Source organism: Cnephaeus nilssonii, assembly GCF_951640355.1.
Source record: "Cnephaeus nilssonii genome assembly, chromosome: 9".
In the NCBI taxonomy this organism is placed as follows: Eukaryota; Metazoa; Chordata; class Mammalia; order Chiroptera; family Vespertilionidae; genus Cnephaeus; species Cnephaeus nilssonii.
This window is the reverse complement of record NC_137080.1, coordinates 41,491,037-41,512,866: the sequence shown is the minus strand read 5'-3', so window position 1 is coordinate 41,512,866 and position 21,830 is coordinate 41,491,037.

The following is a 21,830-nucleotide window of genomic DNA, read 5'->3' as shown; positions in this document are numbered from 1 at the left end:
ATTTTAAATGTTTCTTTTTGTTCCTAGTTTACTTTTGTGTATCGGAGGCAAGGCAGGAAGAGTGAATAGGTGGGGACCATATGAAAGGAGTTTTAGTTTGAGGGAGTTTTTGTGTGTGGGTGAAAGGGAGGAATGAGTTTTAATGTGCACACTTTAACTTTATTTAAAATCTGAATTTATTAATTTACTAACTGAAAGTTACAGAGATACTGCAGCTCATCTTAAAAAAGGCAAAACCATACTTTTTTTTTTTTTTGCACATGGACAACCTTTCATTAATATAAAATGATATAACCTTCCTAAGAGATATTTATTTAGGGGGTTCAGTTCACCTGAACTGAAAAATTCAACAAAAATATTTTTGAAAATACTTTTTCATTCTCCTTACATATTGAATAGAGACAGGGAGAGAAAGGAAAAGCAGATGGGAATAAAAGAACAGAAGGAAATACATATTTTTTTAGACTGCCTGATATTATTTGTCAGATCTGTATTTTTTATTATTTTTTTTCAATGAGATAAATATTATACCCTTCCACCTGGGAACAGGGGTCCTCAAACTTTTTAAACAGGGGGCCAGTTCACTGTCCCTCAGACCGTTGGAGGGCCGGACTATAGTTTAAAAAAAAACTATGAACAAATTCCTATGCACACTGCACATATCTTCTTTTGAAGTAAAAAAACAAAACGGCAAAAACACCCGCATGTGGCCTGCGGGCCGTAGTTTGAGGACGCCTGACTTAGAACATGAGATTCTTCAATGACTACCATGATATTGATAACAAGAACACTTAGGAATTCAAAGTAAATTTTGCATGTAAACAATGTAGACAATTTCATTTCACAAGTGATGTTAAATTGAATAAAATAAGGCAAAAAGGAGCTGGCATCATTTTGTCATGTACATAGATTAATTATGTTCCCTGATGCTCTTTTTAAGTCATTGAGATACCTTGCGTAAATTCAATTATAGAAAACAAAAATAACACTTCAAAGGGCAATGTAAAGCCAAATATTTTCTACATGGTTTTTATTAATTTCTCTTGCTGTTATCTAGTTTAGGCCTTAGGCTAATTAAAAAATGATATAAACTTTGGAAAATATAGAAATGTCACTTAAAAGAAAAGGACTCCATATGGACCTAAGAGGTATATAGCATATGGCCATGTTTATTTTTATTCAAAAATGTGCTCTCTGGCCTTTGTTTGCTAAGGTTGTTATTTAATGATAAATTATACCTGGGGCAAGTACTAGAAATTAAGATGCTAGGACTTTTCTCTCCTGTTTGAGAATTATAACTAAACATGGATTTAAATTCAAATATGATAAACAAATTTCCTCTAAGAGAAAGCCAAAGATAATTTTCAATGTTGATCCTCTTCCTAACTCATTTTTATTTTGATGACCAATGCCCTGAAATTATTTTTGATTATATGTTGCCTTCTATATCATATTTCAAGAAGTTTCTTTTTATGACCTCCTGAAATACTGCAGGGCAGAGGCAAACATGTCCCAAACAGGTACTGAAATTTAATGCATTTTTATGGGAACCAGTCTCAGTCCCTTCAACACGACATTTATTTGTCCAGAAGGATGTTAGTGGAATATTGTCCTCTTTATAACTCAGTAAGCAAAGCATTCCCTACCCCAAGTATGTAGAATAATTTGCATTTTTAATTCATTAGTTTATCAATGTCATATAAGTATTGCACAATGTATGTTATGCATCTGAAAAAGTCCATCATACTAGCTAATCTATAACAACACAATGATGTCTAACTGGACTCTTTCAATTAATATGAGTCTTTTCTGGAGTTCAAAACGATTTTGTTATTGTCACTTTTGTTAATGTCTGTCTTGACACAGATCAAATAAATTCTTGCCACCAGTGTTATCATCAGAATCCCGCTGCTTAGAACAGCACATAGCTTAAAGTATACAATAAATATATGTTGAATCAATCTATCACAACTATTTTGTTCTCTTTGTGAAGGGTAGTTACAATAAAGTTCTAGCACTACCTTGTTATTTAGATATAGAAGCAGTCATTAATTTTCAATATGTGCAAAGTGAAATGAAGAAGCAAAGGTAAAAACATAGCACTGGCCCTGGCTGGGTAGCTTAGTCAATTAGAGCTTCATCCCAATACACCGAGGTTGTGGGTTCAATCCCTCATCAGGGCACATACAAGAAGCAACCAATAAATGCATAAATAAGTGGAACAACAAAGCCTCTCTCTCTCTCTCTCTCTCTCTCTCTCTTGCACTCTCTTCTCCCTCCCTTTCTCTCTTTCTAAAAATTAAAAAACAAAACTCCAGAGCCCCAGTTCTCTAGAACAATGCAGTAAAGCAAGATTTGCATGAGTTAATCAGATAATGATTTATTTAACCACACAACTTTATATAGATAGATAATTTTACATTTATGTACATGTACCTCACTTGATAGAAGATAAAATTCTTCTTGTCAATTTTAATTACAACAAATTACTCATATGATTGGGGTTTTCCTTCTTTTCAATACAGCTTCCAGGAATTTCAGATTCTTGATGTTTAAATTTAAATACCTGAGACTATTATCTAGAGTTAGATGGTGGACTAAAATAGTTGCAGTGATTCTACCTTAGAAAATTCCATTCTATTTGTCTGAAACTTTCATTTAGTTTAATTGTATAGAATTAGAGTCAGCAAACTACTTACTGCCCATAGGCCAAATCTGGTGCAGCTGTTGTTATATGGCCCCCAAGCTAAGACTTTGTTTTACCATTTTTAATTGTTGAAAAAAAAATCAAAGGATATGACACATGAAAATCATAGGAAATTCAAGTTTTAGTGCCAATAAATAAAGTTTTATGGGAACACAGCCTCAGCCATTTGTTTCTATATTATCTGGGGGAGCTTCCATACTACAATGACAGAATGGAGTAATTGGAACAGAGACTGCATAACCTACAAAGACTGAAATATTTATAGTTTAGCTCTTAAGGAAAAGCTTTGCCCAATGCTAGAGTAGAGCATTTATCTCTACTTTCTCTCTGACAACATTATTTATTATTGATGCCCTCTTTAGTAATTGCTTTTTTTACAAATGGATGTATTTTGGGGTGCATTTAGCAAGATTTGAAGATAGGTGATACTGCTGCAGTTACAACATGGTGAGCTGGCTCATGGTAAGCCTGGTGCATTGACTGATAGCTAGCATCATTTAATTCATTCTCTCTCTCTCTCTCCTCTCTCAACCTTCATTCCTTCTTTCACCCCTGCCCCTTCCTCCCATTCTCTCTATATGTCTCTTCCTTTTTAATTTGGCCATAAGGAAATTAAGTGCTTAACACAGCAACTATTCAGTCTCTTACACAAACTACTTAGAACAGTGCCCGGCATAGTAAATGCTATGTGAGCGTTGTCATTGATTTTTTTTTTTTTTTCATTCCTGGAACTCCTGTTTTTTATTTGGATTTGGGTTTTACTGCTCATATTTTATGTGTCCTTTATTGCAGTCTTCAAGCATTTTATGAGTTCAAAGTAAAAAAAACTATATAAAATAAACTATAGTAGAAAATACTCTTTCATGAGTTAGAAGTCACAAGTATCTGTACAAGGCACTATAAGAGGGAATAAAACTGCTCTTTGAGGTTCACACATTAAGAAGATTACTTTATAGCCCAGCCAGTGTGGCTCAGAGGCTGACACTGGTTCAATTCCAGTTCATGGCACATGCCCAGGTTGTGGGCTTGATACACAGTAGAGGGCTGCAGGAGGCAGCCAATCGATAATTCTCTCTCATCAATGTTTCTAACTCTCTCCCTTCCTCTCCCTCTAAAAAGTCAATTAAAACATATTTTTAAAAAGATTATTTTATAAAAAGTAAACATAGTACCATGCCCCAAATACATAAGTGCTGAAGTTCTGGAATATTTTAAGACAATAAATTTTAGTAGTAAAGTAATTTGCAAAATCTTTGATAGTGGAATATGCGTCTACATACTCAATTTTTTAATAAATTATTTTGAATAAAATAAATGGTTAAAACCAAAGTAAATCTTGAAAAAATTGATGACAGAACAATGGTATGTTAAAGATACTGAATAAAACAGAGAAGACCTAAATTCTAATTCTTCTCAATATATGATTTGTTATGAATGCTGAGGCAAGACATTTTCCCTCTTTGTACCTTATTTTTGTGTCAAACAAGAACACCTGTTCTGCTTACCCAAGGGGATCCTGTAAAGATCTTGTGGTAAAACAAATTTGAAAACTTGACTGAAACGCCATAACAAGCATATGCAGTATACTAATATAACTAGTAGTAAAGTTAAAAGATTATAGTTTCAAAAAGTTAGAAAATGGTTTCAGTATCTTAAAAGTTACTGAACTTTTAGGTTCATTTTAATTACAACTGCAAGTTCAAATTAGTTACAACTTTAAGGCAAACGGATAAGAATAGCTCTTAGATGCCAAATATAACATACTGTGTTTTTTTATAAGTATGCCTGAAAGTTATATCTAAAAATAAGTTGCAAAAATAAAACGTCAAATGCCCAAAAAGTAAGTGGATATAAAGGTATCTGTTTATTGTCAAGCAAGCAAAATCATCCTATATAATAAAAGCCTAATATGTTATGTGTCCAGTTGTCCATTCAACCAATCAAAGCATAAGATGCTAATGATATGCTAAGGCCACTCAACTGCTTGCTATGACATGCAATGAACACCAGGGGGCAGATGCTCCAACTAATAGGTTAGCTTGTTGCTGGGGTCCAGCTGATCGGGACTGAGCGAGAAAGGCCAGACACACCCTGGAGCCCTCCCACGGTCCCTCTCTGGAGCCCTCCTGTGGTCCCTCCCCAGCTGGCCAACCTCCTGTGTCCTTCCCCGGCCCCAATCGAGGATCATGCACCGGTGGGGTCCCTCAGTCTGGCCCTTGCCCTTTCACAATCTGGGACCCCTTGGGGGATGTCAGAGAGCCGGTATTGGCCCGATCCCGCAGGCCAGGCCAAGGGACCCCACTAGTGCACAATTTCATGCACTGGGCCTCTAGTAAAAATATAAACTAAATGAAACATGACTGCCTTCATCAAATACATTTATGGGTTAATGCAATTACAAACAATTCAAAGATGGCATTTTTAGGGTTAAAAATCTTTGGGTCTGTTGCTTGATATTATTTAGTGCAATTAATCTTAATCACTTCTGACTTCTATGTACGGATCCTTAATCACTTCCACAAATGTGTTTCTTCCTCATTGCTATAATAGCCTTTCCACTTTTAGTTGATGAAAAAGTTTATAAATGCTTTGGCTTCTATTCTCAGATGGAAAGATCTCTTACATAATTGGCTGTTTTTTAAGTAGCTCTTAATTGCGACTGGTTCTTGCATGTAATTTCCATTCCATCAGTTTCCCTTTTCTCAATTGCTCCCTATTTATTTTCTATAGACTTTATTAATGTAGAATCATTTTTATGATACTGATTTCTTCATGATGTTTTTGAATTGGCAGCATTACATTTCCTAGGTGATGAGTTGCTAAGAATTATGAAAATCACTGACATTTTAAATATTGTGAAGTTATCATGAAAAATAATTTTTACTACAAGAAAAATACCAGTCAATTAAGGAGCATGGCCATCAAAAACCAGATACTGTGCTGTGCGCTCTCTCTCTCTCTCTCTCTCTCCAGCACCTATCCCCACCCCCTTCTTCCTCAGGCAAGTTCTCTCTAGAGCTCGCTCTTGACCTTCTACCTCTTCTTCTCACAGGTACATTCCATTTGCCTTTCTTCCTCCTAAGCTCCAAGAGCCCTTCCTCTGTAATTTGTTTCCTGAGTCCATGCAGCCCAGCTGGCTCACTTCTTCTGCCTCTATGCCTTTCTAAATAAATTTCTTAGGCCAGAAAAAAAAGGTAAAAAATTGATGCTATAAATATTGGGAAAATTATGGTGGAAGGAAAGGTAAAACTCACACAAGATTATAGGGAACACTTCTGAAATATAAAGGGGGTTGAGAGGACCAGGGTAGAGAAGTTTGCTAGCTTTTTGTATGTTCTATCACAGGATAAGCAAATGTAGCTCATGTACTGAAGTAGAGGTCCTGGAAAAGCCTGATGGCTGAGGTGGAACCTTTTATTCTATGGTTAAACAGAAATAAAGATTTTCATAAAAATTATGAATTACTTCTTTGTCAGCAACACATTGTTGCCTCATACCTCTGAGCCATAAGTTTACTAGGAGCTGGAAATTAACATTTATAAATAAAAAATAATAATAAATGTGCTACAGATATGGGTAATAAACTTCTTTTTTTCATAATGACAAATATAAACCAAAAACAGAGTTTGCATGCATGTAGGGCTAGGAGGATGCTAGAAATGTGAGCAGTGAGACTTGAAAGAATGCTGGTTCTTCCTCTTCCTTTCAAACTAACCCTGCTCTGAGACCTCTTCCTTTCCCAGAAAGTATAACAAATGAAAGTGAAAATGATTTTATAAAATTTAAGTAAAATTGGACTCATACACTTTCTTCATTAGTTAAAACTTCAAAGAAAAGATGAAGCGGCAATATGGGGTTAGTAAAAGAGTAAAGAACCATTAATTTTTTAACTGATAAGCATGATGTAGATAATGACAATGAAGGAAATGATGAAACAGGGAGAACTTGCTGAGGAGAAATTGAGGACTTACTCTATGCCAGGCCCTGCGCAAAGAGTGTTTTTGTGCCATCCCCATGGGAACCTTGAGTATGCCATGCAGCCTCAAGTTTAAGTTAGAACTCTAAACCTAACCTCTGAATTTGGTGAAAATCCATTTAAACATGTTTGTTTGAAGCAATGACAGAACTGTTATTTTATCCATATGGACATTATTTTAGTTTTTATAAACCTAAAGGTAAGTTTAAAAGAAAGTAAATACTTAGTACTTGTGTATCTTTTTAACTTCCAGGAAGACCCAAGAACTTAGTTGTAACTCCACAAGTGAGGTATATTATCTCTCTTAGGTCACATGGGAACCATTTTTTTGCATTCCAATCTAATGGACTTTTAGTAGCCTCCCTAAGCATCTAACTATAGGCAAAGTGAATTAGTCAATAGGGAAAACCTGGCCCATTAGGATCCAATGTGCTGTACTCAGAATTAAATTAGTCTCACTTCATCAAACTCAAGAATCCACCATAACACAGACACTGATGAACAAAGGCCATTGTTTCCCAGTTGAAGATGGGTCTATCTTCTGGATTCTGAATGTATACAATATAACCTCCTATTCTGATATTTCTGGTCAATTCACAAGGTCATCAGAGTTTTCCAAAGGTTACATTCCAGAGTTTCGTGTCCAGGGATTGGGTTTCTCAATATATTTCAACTTCTTACCATGTTTCATCCAAATGCTTCTCAAAGTGTACCTCTGTGCTCAGACCTTGAACAATACAAGTATTGTGGGGACTAAGAAAAGAGTGGAGGTGAATTAGGGCATAGATAGAGATGTTAAATTAGAGCATGCCTAGTGCTTCCTTTATTTCTAGAATACATTGACAGCATTAAAATTCTAGAAAATGCTTTTTAATTTTTATTTTGTAGCCATTCACACAAAAGGGATCATTAAGACCACTGAATATAATCAACATATATAACAGGAAAAATGACTAACTGCAGTTGTCAGTAGTTTTATTAAAACAAAAAGTTCTCAAACCACAGCAAGAGAAAACTGAAGAAAGTAGAACTGCTTTTATAAGAAGAAAGAAACGACTTGGAGGAAAGCAGTGACTCTCTTCACGGAGTGACTTCTTCAATGAGGGATTATGTTTATGTTTTTGTTTTTTAGATTCCACAAGCAAAACTAGAACAATTTTCAAATAATTCTAGCATCATTTCCCAAACATCTGGCTACTGGACACTTTTTAGCAGACAATCTATTCTAATAGGATAATGTTCTACAGAAAAATGATTTTAAAACATTGTTGTTGAAAGGTACCTCTGTTTTGTCCATTTAACACCAAAATAGTCCTTTATTTTAACCTCTTTGTTTACAAGTGTTTTAAAATTCCCTGCTTTGAAATTACTGTTTTGGTTGTGTTTGTTGAACCACATCAACACATTGCTGGTATCTTAAGTTTAGTTGGATGCATATCAATAAAAATCACATGTTGCATTGAGGATATAATCATGCCTGTCCCTACACTCCAAGTTTATACACTGCATGTCTACTGCAAAAAGCTTTTTATAATCTGCTATATGCTAGAAGACACTGGTTACCTATTACTAAGGAATTTATTTGTTGTTGAGTTTGTAAAGATAATTTTGGGGTCTTCTTTTTATTTTTTTTTCTGCATTTCACATGAAAATCAAGTGCAAAACTTGTTAGTCCATAGAAAAACAAGACTTACTTAGGAACTCTTCTTTCAATAAAATTAACACATAAGCTTGAGAATGCCTTGAACTCCTACTATAAAGTTAACATTGGGCATAAATACATATAGCAGACTATGCAGTCTACTCAGGGTAATTCTCATACAAATTCCTAATCCAAATTTAAGATTGGTTAAATACATAAACCAAATATATTGTCTGTGATCCTGATTGATCTTATTTTTGTTTTGTCCTGGTTATCTTTTTCTATGCATGCTACTCTTCTCTTTGATAGAATATTGATTACTTACACCTTATTATTTGAGGAAATACTAAATCGTGGCTCATGAGTTTGAATGAAGTTTAATTAGATTTTTAAAAATAAATTACATTCAGGAGAGGTTTTTTTTTGTTTTTTTTTATAATCTGCCATATGCTAGGAGCATATTACTGGGAAGTTGATTCCCTATGCTCTCTGGACAGTAGCTTGGTGTTCTGACCACATTGTGCCAATGACAGGTTTATTTTTATCACTTTGGATGGGATAAAAGAACTTTAAAATTGTATTAAAGCTCAAAATAACATGTAGAAAATGAATACCGCAACATACCGTACATGATAGCTCAGATGTATATTACTCCTTAACTATTTTACATCCAATATTTATGTGGGTTGCAAATGAACTTTGGAGCAGCATTGTAGTAGCTGAAGGTCTTTTAAATTAATTCCTGATGTTCAGGTTCATTTAAATAGGGCACTTGTAAAATATCTGAATTTATACTAGGGAGACATTGCTATGCAAGTAAAGTAATTTTTATAATTTAGGGGGGAAAATGAAAAGAAATGGAGCATTAAAAGATTGGAAATGAAAGAAAATTAAATTCTATAAATAGATTCTTCGTATAGTTTGCTAACTAGGAGAGACACAGGCACCACGGCGATGTGGTGAAATGCTTTTCAATCACATTTATTGAGCATCTAGTATGTGCCAGGGATTACACGGACGTACTGTGTGTAGAATGCAAAAATAGTAAAACATAATGCCTGTTCTTAGGGATTACACAGGAGAAGAGAGATGGATAAAGAGAATAATCATTCAGTAATTACAATAATGAATGTATGCATAAGAAATCAGTTCTGGATGACATCAGATCAGTGTGTTCAAGGCTGAATAAAAGTTTCCCAAGTGTATAAAATTAGAGATAGACAATCCAGGGAAAGAGAGACCAGAATTTATGAAGGGCTATAGGATGTCAGAAAGTATGGTCTTTCCTTGCAGTTCTAAGCAGTTTGCCATGGCTTCACTATAGATATCCTTTGATAAGAGCTGAGGGGAAATAAGTAAATATACAAACTAAGTCATAAAGGACCATGAGACACAAAGGGCTATATGACAGAAAGGATAGTTGTTCGGCTTTTATCTGATGAGACATAGGAATCTACTGAAGGCTTTACAGTGTCAATTTCAAAAAGTAAAAGGTGAGGAGAGAAAGTGGATTTGAAAGCTGAAGAGGTGAGATGATGAAACAGATTTACGGTGAGAATGTATTCTCACCTTTCCTAGCACTAGAAACTTAACTGAGTTGTGTCAAAATCCTACACATAACAACGCACTAAACTTTAATTACCCAGCATCTCCTCTCTTTGTGTTATAATAATTGTTAGATCATTCTGGTATTCTGCACTGGCTGTTGTTTTCCATAACCGGAAAATGTATACAAGGTTCAAGTACCCTAGGCATAAACCCTGATGCATACCAACCCCACTGTAATCTCATTTAAAACTTTCAACAGAAAATAGCATGCATTGCTAGAAGAAAATCTCTTTGAAGTTTTAACAAAAGAAAAACAGGCACACATGCTACTCTCTGAGAGCTAGCAAAGCAAGAACTCTTGAGGCCATCCATCTTTCTCTGGCTAGACCAAGCATCTCATTCCAATCAAAGACTGTTCCCAAAAAACATGCTTTATACTGGCCACGGGAATGAAAACTTAAATAGAACTCCAAGAAAATGACAATTTTATTTCTTCATTTCTTCTTTACTGAACACCAAAAGATATTGTAGGTAGTCACTAAGATCTAGTCTGTCACTGCACCTCCACTACAAAAACAAAGTATTTTTCAATACTGTCCTCTTAAGAGTAAATAGAAATAGCACTTTATTTTGTTTGCTGAGGTATTACCCATAGCTTGTCAGTTTGGTATTGAAAGAAAAATACCCCATTTTATTGCATGAAATAATCAAGAGAGCTAAATAGACACTACACTATTTTCCCCATTGTGTAAAGTAATCCAGAGAGAGTTATGCAGTAAATAAAATGTTTTACTATTGTGTTGCACACAATGACCTATGAATTTTTCTTTCCTTTCTGTTCAGCAGTATGTTCCAACTGAAATGCATTCTTTTTTTTAACAGTTTCAAAATCATACACTTAGGTTTAATTTACACACTAGCAAAGTCTGAGTAGATGGCAAATTTTTAGTTGTAGGCAAAAAAGGAAGTTAACATGGAGTTAAATTTGAATTCTCTCTTTTTGAAAATTAAGATACAAATCATGAAATAACATAAATTAATGAACTCAATTTGCTGTTTTAAATTATTTCAGGAAATGTCTGAATAAAATAAACTTTAAATCTTTATAAAAGCAAAAGTGTTTTGCATATACATGTTGAAATTAAAGTAGATTATTTTATTTACCACAGGCTAGGTGATAAGAACAATTTTCCCCCTATATTTCCATTTTCAATTCTGAAAATCTGTAGCTAAATACAAGGGGAAAATTATTTCTATGATTCTGAGCTCTACCCTTAAGAAGTAGTAATAGATACTTCCTCACCAGTCTCATGAAGCAATGCATGTTAGATGCATGCTAAGACACAGAGCAGTTAAAGAATCTTAAAGATGTTTTTGTATGTGTGTGTATTTCTCAGCCTCATGCACTTCTCTGAGTTACTATTAATTAAGTCATCTATTCAACATATTTTTACCAAATATTGACTACATGTTACACATTCTGAATGCTCAAATAAATTTAGGACTATCCACATAATATCTAATAAAAAGTGTTTGTTATTGTTTCACTAGGGGCCCTATGCATGAAAATTTGTGCAAGAGGAGGCCTTCCTCCCCCCAGCTGCCAGCACCGGCTTCCCTCTGGCACTGGCTTTCCTCTGGCACCCGGGACCCGGGACCCGGGCTGACTTCCCTCAGGCCGCCCTCAGGCACCCGGGAGTGGGGCTGCTTCCCTCCTCTGGCCGCCCACAGGTACCCGGGACCCTGGCTGGCTTCCCTCAGGCCGCAACTTCATCAGGAAGGATGTCCGGAATGATGTCCAGAAGACGTCCAGTCTAATTAGCATATTACCCTTTTATTATTATCCTATCTAATAATAGAGTAACATGTAAATTACCATCACTCCGCTAAGCCCACGATTGGGTGGCGGGAGGCTGGGGGCGGGACTCGGGGTGGCCTATTCGGCCATTAAGAGGCAGGGACCCGCTGCCACTGAGGGGGGCTACCCTGCTGTTGAGAGGCGCAGGGGGCGATCGCCCCCTGCGCCTCTCAACAGCAGGGTAGCCCCCCTCAGCGGCCCGGACCATCAAAAGTGGGAGAGCTGGGTGCCTGTCTGCTCCGGGAGGCTTCTGAAAGGCCTGGTGCACCAGCGGACAGGCACCCAGCTCCACCGTGAAAAGTGAAAGCGTGTAGGGGACCCTACACGTGCATGATTCAATCATGCACTGGGCCTCTAGTAGATGTATAGGAAACATCACCAAAACCAGCATGTGGAATAGTTTCATTCTCACATTGTCTAGGCACCAAGTATTCTGGTATAGTATTATGTAATGTTTCTGTAGAGTGTAATAGGAAATGGTGATTTTACAGAAAACAAGTTACTACCATCATTCAACAAATTTGAACCACATTAAAGTGGCTTAATTGGGTTACATCTTTCTATCTAAACAGTGTTATATCCTACAGGGTGTGCAGAGGTGAGCTCACAGGAACTCTGCTCTTTATAGCATGCATTGTGGGAACGTAAGGCAATAAAAAAGTAAATTGCAGAATGTTGTGCTATTTTTTTTCCATTTATAAGCATTAGGTTATGGAAACACAGAGTGCAAGTCTCTCTTAAATAGAAAGTATGGTTGCCAATGATAGAAGTGGCCCTTAAAAGATAGATTAGTGATCACTTGATAGAATAGAGGAGAAACTATTTTAGATGGAATGAGTCAAGTTAATTAAGGCATGGAGATAAAACAATAAAAACTGTATAGGAAAATATAATTACAATAATGGTTGTTCCTAAATGAAAAAACCCATGAGATACTCAGAATTCCATTGAATATAATTTAAAATATGTAACAGTTGCAAGACAGCATCAGACAAAAAGTGTATGAAAAGGAAAAAGTAAGATTTTTAAATTCAAAAATCTTTAGACCTTGGTAGGAATGAATCTGTATATATTTAAAGCCAAAGAAATACAGTCAAGTGAATAGAAGCAGGCTGGGTGAAGTTTACATTCTTTTATTAGTAGTAAGAAGATTTGGATAATGCAGAATTTCAATTGAACGTGAATTATGTAATGACCTCAATCTTTGGTGCTCATCTCAAATTATGGGATCACTGATATGGCAACTGTAAACGGGGCTTAGTGCATCTCACTAACATCGAATACAAAAATTCAATCACAAATCAGCTGCAACTTTTGGTCATTTAAGTAAACCACAGGAACTGAGAAGGCAAACTCAGGAAATATGCATAAAAAGTACATCAGGTATCTTACTCCAAAGTTTAGCACTTGATAACTTTATTATTTCACCCAGTTTCTGAGGGACAGGAAACAAGGAATAGCTTAGTTGAGTGATTTTGGCTCAGAATCTCTCATTAGGTTGAAGCCAAAGTGTTGGCTGGTGTTCAGATGTTGGCGGGCCCAATGAGTGCTGGAAAATCAGCTTTCATGCTCACATGGTTGCTAGAACTCAGTCCTCATTGGCTATTGGCTGAAGGTTTCAGGTTCCTACAATAGGCCTCTCCACTGGGTTAAGTTCCCTATTCACAAAACAGGGGCTTCCTCACAGTGAGTGATCAAAAACGGAGAGAACCATCAAGGTGGAGCCTGCTGTATGCTTTATAACCCCATCTTGGCAGTGACATACCATCATTTCTTCTGTATCCTATTGATCACAAAGACAAACACTGGCACAATGTGGAAGGAGATCATAAATCTCAGAGACCATCTACCACAGAAGTTCACTCCCCAAAACAGTTTCTAATGACATAATTATTTTCTTTGTAGGTACCCATTTTTTAGACTCAGGAAGATTTGAATATAAGTGGAGAATTATTAAAAAAATTATAGCATGTTATTTATATTTTTGTATTTTGTGTAGATTTTAACTATTTTTAATGTTTACGTGATTTTGGGATTATTAATGTAAGTTATTCTTGTAGTTCCAATTAAAACATATAATTGGAAAAAATGTATAATTGATGCAGATTTGTGATTTTAGTAAAAATCTTAAGTTAACTTGTTATATTGAATCATTTAAGAATAAATATATGAATAAATTTTATTAAACTTATGAAGTATTTCATTCTTAGCTAATATTCATGGATGGACAAAAGTAGGTTTACTATCATGAATGACTTTGAGTAAATAAAGCTACTATAATAATTATAACCTGTTTGTCTTTTTCCATACTAACTACTATAAACCTACTTTTGCTCACCCCTGTATTTAAAAAGAGATAACACAAAAATTTTTAAATACAATTTAAAATATTTAAAGGTATGATTTATAAATAGGACTAAGTATTGCATAAAGGCTACTAAAATTGGTTAAAATTTATTACATTTATAAATAGAATATTTAAAAAATTAATTTAAATTTAGAAGCTTAAGGGAGAACTTGGAGTTTAATGAATAAGAATTTACATGAACCCTTTATTTAGGATTAAAAAAGTTTTAATATGTTACATATTTATTTTATGCCCCCATCATTTTCTCTCTCTGTTCTTCTCTTTCTCTTTCTCTCTTGTTGGTGTCCCTCGTTAGGGCACCATAATGCCGGGGTTCAGCATTCTGGAGAAAGGGGCTGCACATAGATGATTAAAGAGTCCAGAGACGAAAGATAGTTTTGAAAGGCACTGGTGGTCAGAGGAGCTTCAGCTGAAGGAGCTGCAACTCTTCCTTGACCAAGGACCGTGCTTTTATTCACATGATTTATCCTAAGGCAAGGTGGAAATATACACTTCAAAGGGTAATATATCAAAGGATAGACAGAAACATTGTCAGTTTGGGGAATAGACTATAGCTGTTCAGGTGTTTGGCCAACAGGAGGCAATAAAATGCCCTGAGCTATCTGGCAGCTAACAATCCTATTCAGGTTTGGGGGAAGTGCCTTTTAGCCGTTTCCAACAGGTAAACTACATGTGACTCAACCCTCAACATGTGACTCCCCAAGCTTCACCAACCTTTTGGTGAAACTCTTGTAATTATTACATGCTGGAATTACTTCTCGGAACTCTCTCTCTTTCTCTCTCCTTCATGTTAGTATAGACCAGATCTTCCCATTGTTTACAATGTTGTAATATACTACTATCAAATCTTCCCAGATTGGCCAGTAAAAGCCTCTTCAAACCTGTCTGACAAGTTCCCATCATTCTCTGAGTACTTCTATTTGTTTTGACAAGATTTTCCCAGACTCATACCTGCCCCACCCAGTCATATCCTAAAGTGCTGTCATTTCTTCAAGAAGCTCTGATTTCCTTTAATGGAGCATGGATAAAGATCTGAGTGCTAGGTGTGCTCAGTAGTACTGCCATGTCATTGCTTCTAGCCCTTTCAGAAGACACATATTCAATATATTTTTCTACATCTAGCCATATATAAATAAACACATAAGTAATATAATATCAAATATATACTTTCATAAAATGAGATTACATCTATACAACAATTTCAATCCCATCCCCCAGGATTTATCTTATCCTTTACGTTTTCCATACCTGTAGGTTCCTTCTCCAACACTGTGTAACCTGGCTCCCATTACACTGAATATATCAACTTATTTGCTCAACACCCTGTATAACTAATATTCTTTAGTCTCAAAACTTCTATAGAATTTGTGCAGAAGAATCTTCTCTGACTAAACCCTGCCTGATCATGTCAGCTCATCGAAGCTGTGCAGGCCAAGTAAGCCCTGCCCTCATTCCATGTAACATACAATAGTTACCCTAATAAAGATGGAATATGCAAATTGACCATAACTCCATGACAAAGATGTGGCACCCACAGCCAATAAGGAGGGAATATGCAAATTGACACGGTAAGGCGAGAGGCAGAAGGCGGCTCTGGCCGGAGCAAAGGTGGTGCCAGCAGCCAGGGGAAGGAAGGCCTACTCTTGCATGAATCTTCGTGAATCAGGCCTCTAGTAATAATATAATAATTTAAAGGCTTCATGAATTAAAATTTTCAAATGCATTCCTTTAAGCAAATTAAAAGTGCTCAGTATATAAATGATATACATGCTTCATCCAAGAAACTTTGGCCAACATGATTACTTTCTCCTATGAAACATACCTCTGACACAGAATGGAATTAAAATTCCTTGACTGCAACATCTAATTCCTAGAAAATTACAATTACTCAGAAGATGAGGTAACTACTTATTTAATATCTCTTGAGCTCAGCTTACTCCAAATCTGTAAATTGTGGAGGGTTATTTTGAAACCAGTTTCTAAATCTCCAGGAGTTTGTACAGAGGGAAATAAGGGGTTTTTCCATGGTGAAGAGTGGAAGAAAACATCATGTGGTTTTAAAGTCCACTACCTCCACTTTAAGCAAAGCAGCACTCACTTGTGTCTTTTTGTATATTAGATTTTTATTTTACTAGATAGTCCTCTTCTAGGGTTAAACGTTTGGAAACCATCGGCCTACGCTACCATTCTATGATATTAGATAATTTTGTTTAAAGCCCTCCCTTCATTCATTAAATCTTTGTCACAGTGCCTAACAATGAGGTTTAACTTTAGAGAAAGCATGAGTATCCTGGGATTATCACTTATATAGGAATACCTACTCCACAGTATAAGTGTGAGGACTTAAATATGATATATGCTGTATCCAGCATAAAGGGATTTAGAAGTAGGGAATCAATAAATGTAATTATTCCCTTCTTTTTCTAGCACCCCAGGGAGCATCTACTTGGTTCTTAATAGATATTTGTTAAGATGAATTACATCTCAACATTTTACCATTTAATACTAATCTGTCTTGATTTCATAGAGCTTTTGTTGAAGGTTTACAACCAATTCATTATAATTAGTATTTCCAGAGAAGTTAGTTGGTTTTCAATTTGCTTCTTGTAGGTGGTTCTTTGTGGTAGCAGGAGTAGAGAAGGAGAGGAAAGATATCTAGGAAATTTGAAGTGAATGTTATCCGTTGAAAATTTGATTAAGTGAGGAAAAATGAACATGTAATAAATGAGATCCATCATCTGTAAAATAATTTACCTTAAATGCTATTAGTAGCTAAGATGTATTGAGTACCTTCTCTTGGTCAGCTATCTTGCAAAGCTCTTTATAAACAATCCTATGAAGTAGATATAATTATCACTATTATTTTTCAGATAAGAAAAATGAGGCTTAGGGAAATAATTTGCCAAGGTTAAACCACTAAGAGTAACTGGATTCAAAACCTGCATGGTTTGATTTCAATCTGTACAATTAAAGAATTAACATATAACACCACAATCTAAAATAGAAGTTTATTGCTTTTTAAATAAAGAATACTTTTGAAAAGTATTAAATATTTATTAAGCCTATATGGCATGTTAGATACTGTGGTAAGTGCCAGGGCTATAGCAGTGGATTATACGTTTCCTCTTCTCTAGTAGTGTGAGACGTAATGCAATTGTTATCATGATGAATATGAGTATATTCACATATTTAATTGTTAGGCTAATCAGTTACATGATATTAAGTCTGAACAAAGAGCTTCTTTATAAAGCAGAGTGATAGGTAAGAAAACCAGAAAGGAGGAAGCTTAAGAATAACACTTTTTCGGTTGGTCATAAGCGTTGTCTAGGGGAGGGGATGACAACTGACCAGGCTTCCTTAGCAGGTATCTCTGGAGGTGAATGTAGGAGACTATCAGATCTCAGTAATGTTAACCATCGAGGATACATATAATATCCTGTTGTGATTTCATGCTGTTTTTCTTATGTTACATTTTCTAATATTAAATGATTAAATGAGCAGAGTAATTTGTGTATAATCCAGGGGTCCTCAAACTTTTTAAATGGGGGGCCAGTTCACTGTCCCTCAGACCGTTGGAGGGCCAGACTATAGTTTAAAAAAAAAACTATGAACAAATTCCTATGCACACTGCACATATCTTCTTTTGAAGTAAAAAAACAAAACGGCAAAAACACCCGCATGTGGCCCGCGGGCCGTAGTTTGAGGACGCCTGATAAGAGCCTGGTCAGTTTGAACCAATCCTCCATAGCTTAGTCAATTGTCAGTGAACTAAACAACAAATAAACAAGGTTTTTATTATGCAAGGACAGAGAACAGACTCTGAAATATGGTAAATTCCCAGAGTGTATTCCACTCTGATGCCCTTTCTGGGTAACTCTTGGTATCTAGAGATGCCTGCTCTCTCTTAATATAGCATTTTTCTTCTTCATCAGTTTCCCTTCTTCATATATTAGAGGCATAGGATTAGTGATTGCAACTGTTGTCCCTAACTCCTGGTACTTTACCTTTTCATAAGCACTTTTATTGAGTACTTTACAAATGTGTGCTTGCACATGTATGCGTTTGTGCACACACACACATCATATCCCTCTGTTTACCTCTCACTTTCCTAAAAGTAACACCTCTCATTAGGCAATGTTGTTTCAGTCCAGACTTCCAACCAAATTCACTTTTATGATACATTTATTAGATGACTTATGTTAGCGTTTTATCAAAAATATCTCTGCTTTTAGAAAGGAGGAAACCAAATTTGCAAAATCCACTTTATAACCTTATGCCTTTGGCTAATGTCTTCAAGGCTCTCATCAAGGCCATCATTCCTCACTCAGACCCATTCTTGCCCTGCTAATGGGCTGGCTTTTATTTAAATTTTTGCTAGCAACATACTAATGGCATTAGACAGACTCACTGATTTGCCTTGGGATAACATAATTCAATACAACATCAACAAAGTAAATGGCCTTGTTGTAATATTGCTTCAACTTAATATTCATTCTGAAGTATATAATTCAGCATTCTCTCAGATATGGTTGCTCTATACAAATTTTTGAAATGTTAAGTTTTGTCCCCAATTATCTTTATGATCTCTATTGTTGGATATGTAATCTCTTCAGAGCACTGTACTCAATTTTATAAAGAAATGTTCTTATAGCTTGTCAAGTTTCTATTAATGGCTTATCCAGGTAATAAAACTGTTCAGAAACCACTGAAATTATTTTTGTTACCTCTTGGGAAACAACTTGGTACTAAAGAAAACAAAGAAGAGAGTTATTTCCTCTAGATAATTTATGTAACATCTAAGTCTCAGGAATATTTAGCATATTTTTAAAAAATGTTTTTATTGTGTTTGCTTCATAGACTAGAAATGTGTACTTCTAACTAAAAGAAGAATGTGGGGTGATGTGATTGTTCAAATGAATCAATATTCTTATCAACAGGTTTACATGATGATAAGGAAATATTATTTCCTTAATGAGGAAATATTATTTTTAATTATATTACATTTTCCTTTAAGTATTAATAAAATCAATAAATATGTAAACATAATTAACCCTCCTCACCCTGGTATTGCCACACATGTGCATGGGGATGAGAATTAGTGTTATTGCTGAGGTTATAGACAACATTGACGGATTCCTTTGAAGTTAAAGCAGCAATTTAATTCAGTCATGGAGAAAATCGTGCATTAATATGGCACCTGGACTATGATATAAAAAAATGAAATATGAAAAAACCCAGGCATGAAAAAACAAAACTGTTCAAAAAGAAAACAAAAATAGAACATAACTACAAGGGTGCTGATTTACTCTTGTTTTTTTTAAGATGAAAGAAAATTGCCTTGAGGAAAAAAGAAATCTCATTTAAACACTTTGAAAATAAAATTATTGCTCTTGATTGAAAGCCAATTTTGAATTATAAAGGAGTAATCACTGAAGTGAACTAAAAAAATAAATCTGGATAACATAGTTCTTGGTTACAACCAATCGTGTTGTCTGATAGAAGTTCCCAAATGTAGGCTTTGTAACCACCACATTCGAACCACTTGAATCACCTGTTAAAAACATAAATTCCTGAGCCCCATCTATTAAAAGACATACCGGAGTACTTTCTAAATTGCTCCACAGTTGATTGTAATGCTCACCTAATTTTAAATTAGGCAAATTCCAACCTTTCTCCCCTCCATTTGCTCATTTTTAAAGTACTCAAGGAAATAATCATTAATAATTTTTCTCAGAGACAATATAAAGATTACAAATAATGTTAATAATCATAACTGCAATACTGTACAGATTTCCAGCTCCCTACTTCCATGTCAGCATGGTCATTGCAGGTGGGCAGAATGTAGAAAGTGTGGTAATCATGGGATTAGTTCTCCCGTGGAGCCGGGAGAACAGATTCATTTTGGAAAGTATATGTCACCTCATTACTGCTCATGAAAATGAGGGCTGAGATAAAGGAACCAGCAAGAAACATGTGGAGGTCTTGGAGAGGAAGGGGACATGGAGGATATGAACTGTTTCATTCCAACATGGAAATGCTAATTCAGTATTCTTTTTTCTCTGAAAGAAGCTACTGAAACATGGAGTCAGAAGTACTGGGGAGGAAGACTATGCAAATTTGCATAATGAATCCAAAAATAGTTGTGAACACCCAGAAGGACTCAATATTATCAAAAGAAGAAGAAGAATAGAAATATTCTTATCAGAGGCATTACAGGGGTGTTGGAAGCTGCCCATTGCCTTCACTAGCAGAAAGAGGTGGACAAGGAACCGGGAAGGCTGGTCAACCTTGAGCTCTGAAAGGTCAGAGCTATGCACCCACTGTTTAGTTGAGACAATGGTAGCTGAAGCAACTTCCACCCTTTAGTCTTACGTAAATCCTTGCTGATGGGCTATCATAAGCTATTATTGGAATTGCCTGCCTAAGAGCTAAGACCTGAATAAAAAGGATGGCAAGGCCAGAGCAAAGCGGAGTCCTTCCTCTTGAGCTGGGCTCCCGCCTGGCCCCCAATATTTCCAAATTAATATTTTCTAGTCTCTTTCATTTGCGTGCGGCCTCCTCCAGAACCCGAACCCTGAACCTGAACCCTGAACCACGCGGGACGTGGCGGGAACACTCGCACAGGGATTCCAAGGTATATAACCGAAACATTAAAAAATAGGCATTATAATCTGAAGTGGGGAATGAAACACAATGTTTAAATTTGTCCCTTTTCCAATTACATAGATATCTGCACTTTGCATTGTCATTCTAACCCCAACCTATATGAACACTATACACTGTCAGCAAAAGGGCCAGCCCCTCTCTTGGATTAGTTTGATAGTGTATCATCTCACTTGATGCTTCCTGCATTATGAAGTTCCCTTTGAGATCAGAGACACATCTAGTCTTCTAATTAATATGGTCAAGATTAGGAGGCTTAGACAAACTTTAGGGGAAGGAATATAACATTATCACTCATCCGGACATCTGCTTACTGCTAAATGCCAAAGGAAATAGTATGCACTCCCTATACCACACCAGAAAGTACAGAGAATGTACATTTAGGGAGAGCCATAGGTGAGAGTGGGACAAAAAAAAAAAAAAAAGTGTCCTCTCTGCTCTTTGGCAGGAAAATAATTTCTTACACACAGAAGAAAATTCCTAGCCCATAAATTTATATCTTATGGAAGCTTTCATTAAATGATGAATTCTTTGAAAAGTACGAAGGATAGCTTGCTTTATAAATCAGCAGTAATGTCCTGGCATCTGTACTGTTCCCTCCACCTCTGGCTAACATGCTGCCATCTGATGCTCATGCAGGAGATGCACTCCTGTAACCATCCACTTTTCATGAGATATCATTAGAGCTGCAGGGTAAAAACCTACCTTGATCACAAACATGCACATTTTCCATGCAGCTAATATAGAATAAATGCCGTACATTTTACCAGTTTTTCTTGCCCAAAGAGTTGATATTAAGGAGCCATTAAAGAAAACCTAAATCATGGATCATTATTCATTCAACAGTCAAAAAAGAAAAAAAAAAAAGTATTTGCGCATTAGATGCTATTAGCACATGCCGAATGCCAGTTTAATGATCCCATTAAATCAGATGTGATGAATAGTTCATGAAGTCTGACTTTATGTTATTTCTGGAACTTCAGTTTATATATATTCTTTCTGGAAATAATGGTCCAAGGCCCGCTCTGCCTGGGGGTTTTGCTGCTTTTTCCCCACTAGGTTTCTTTG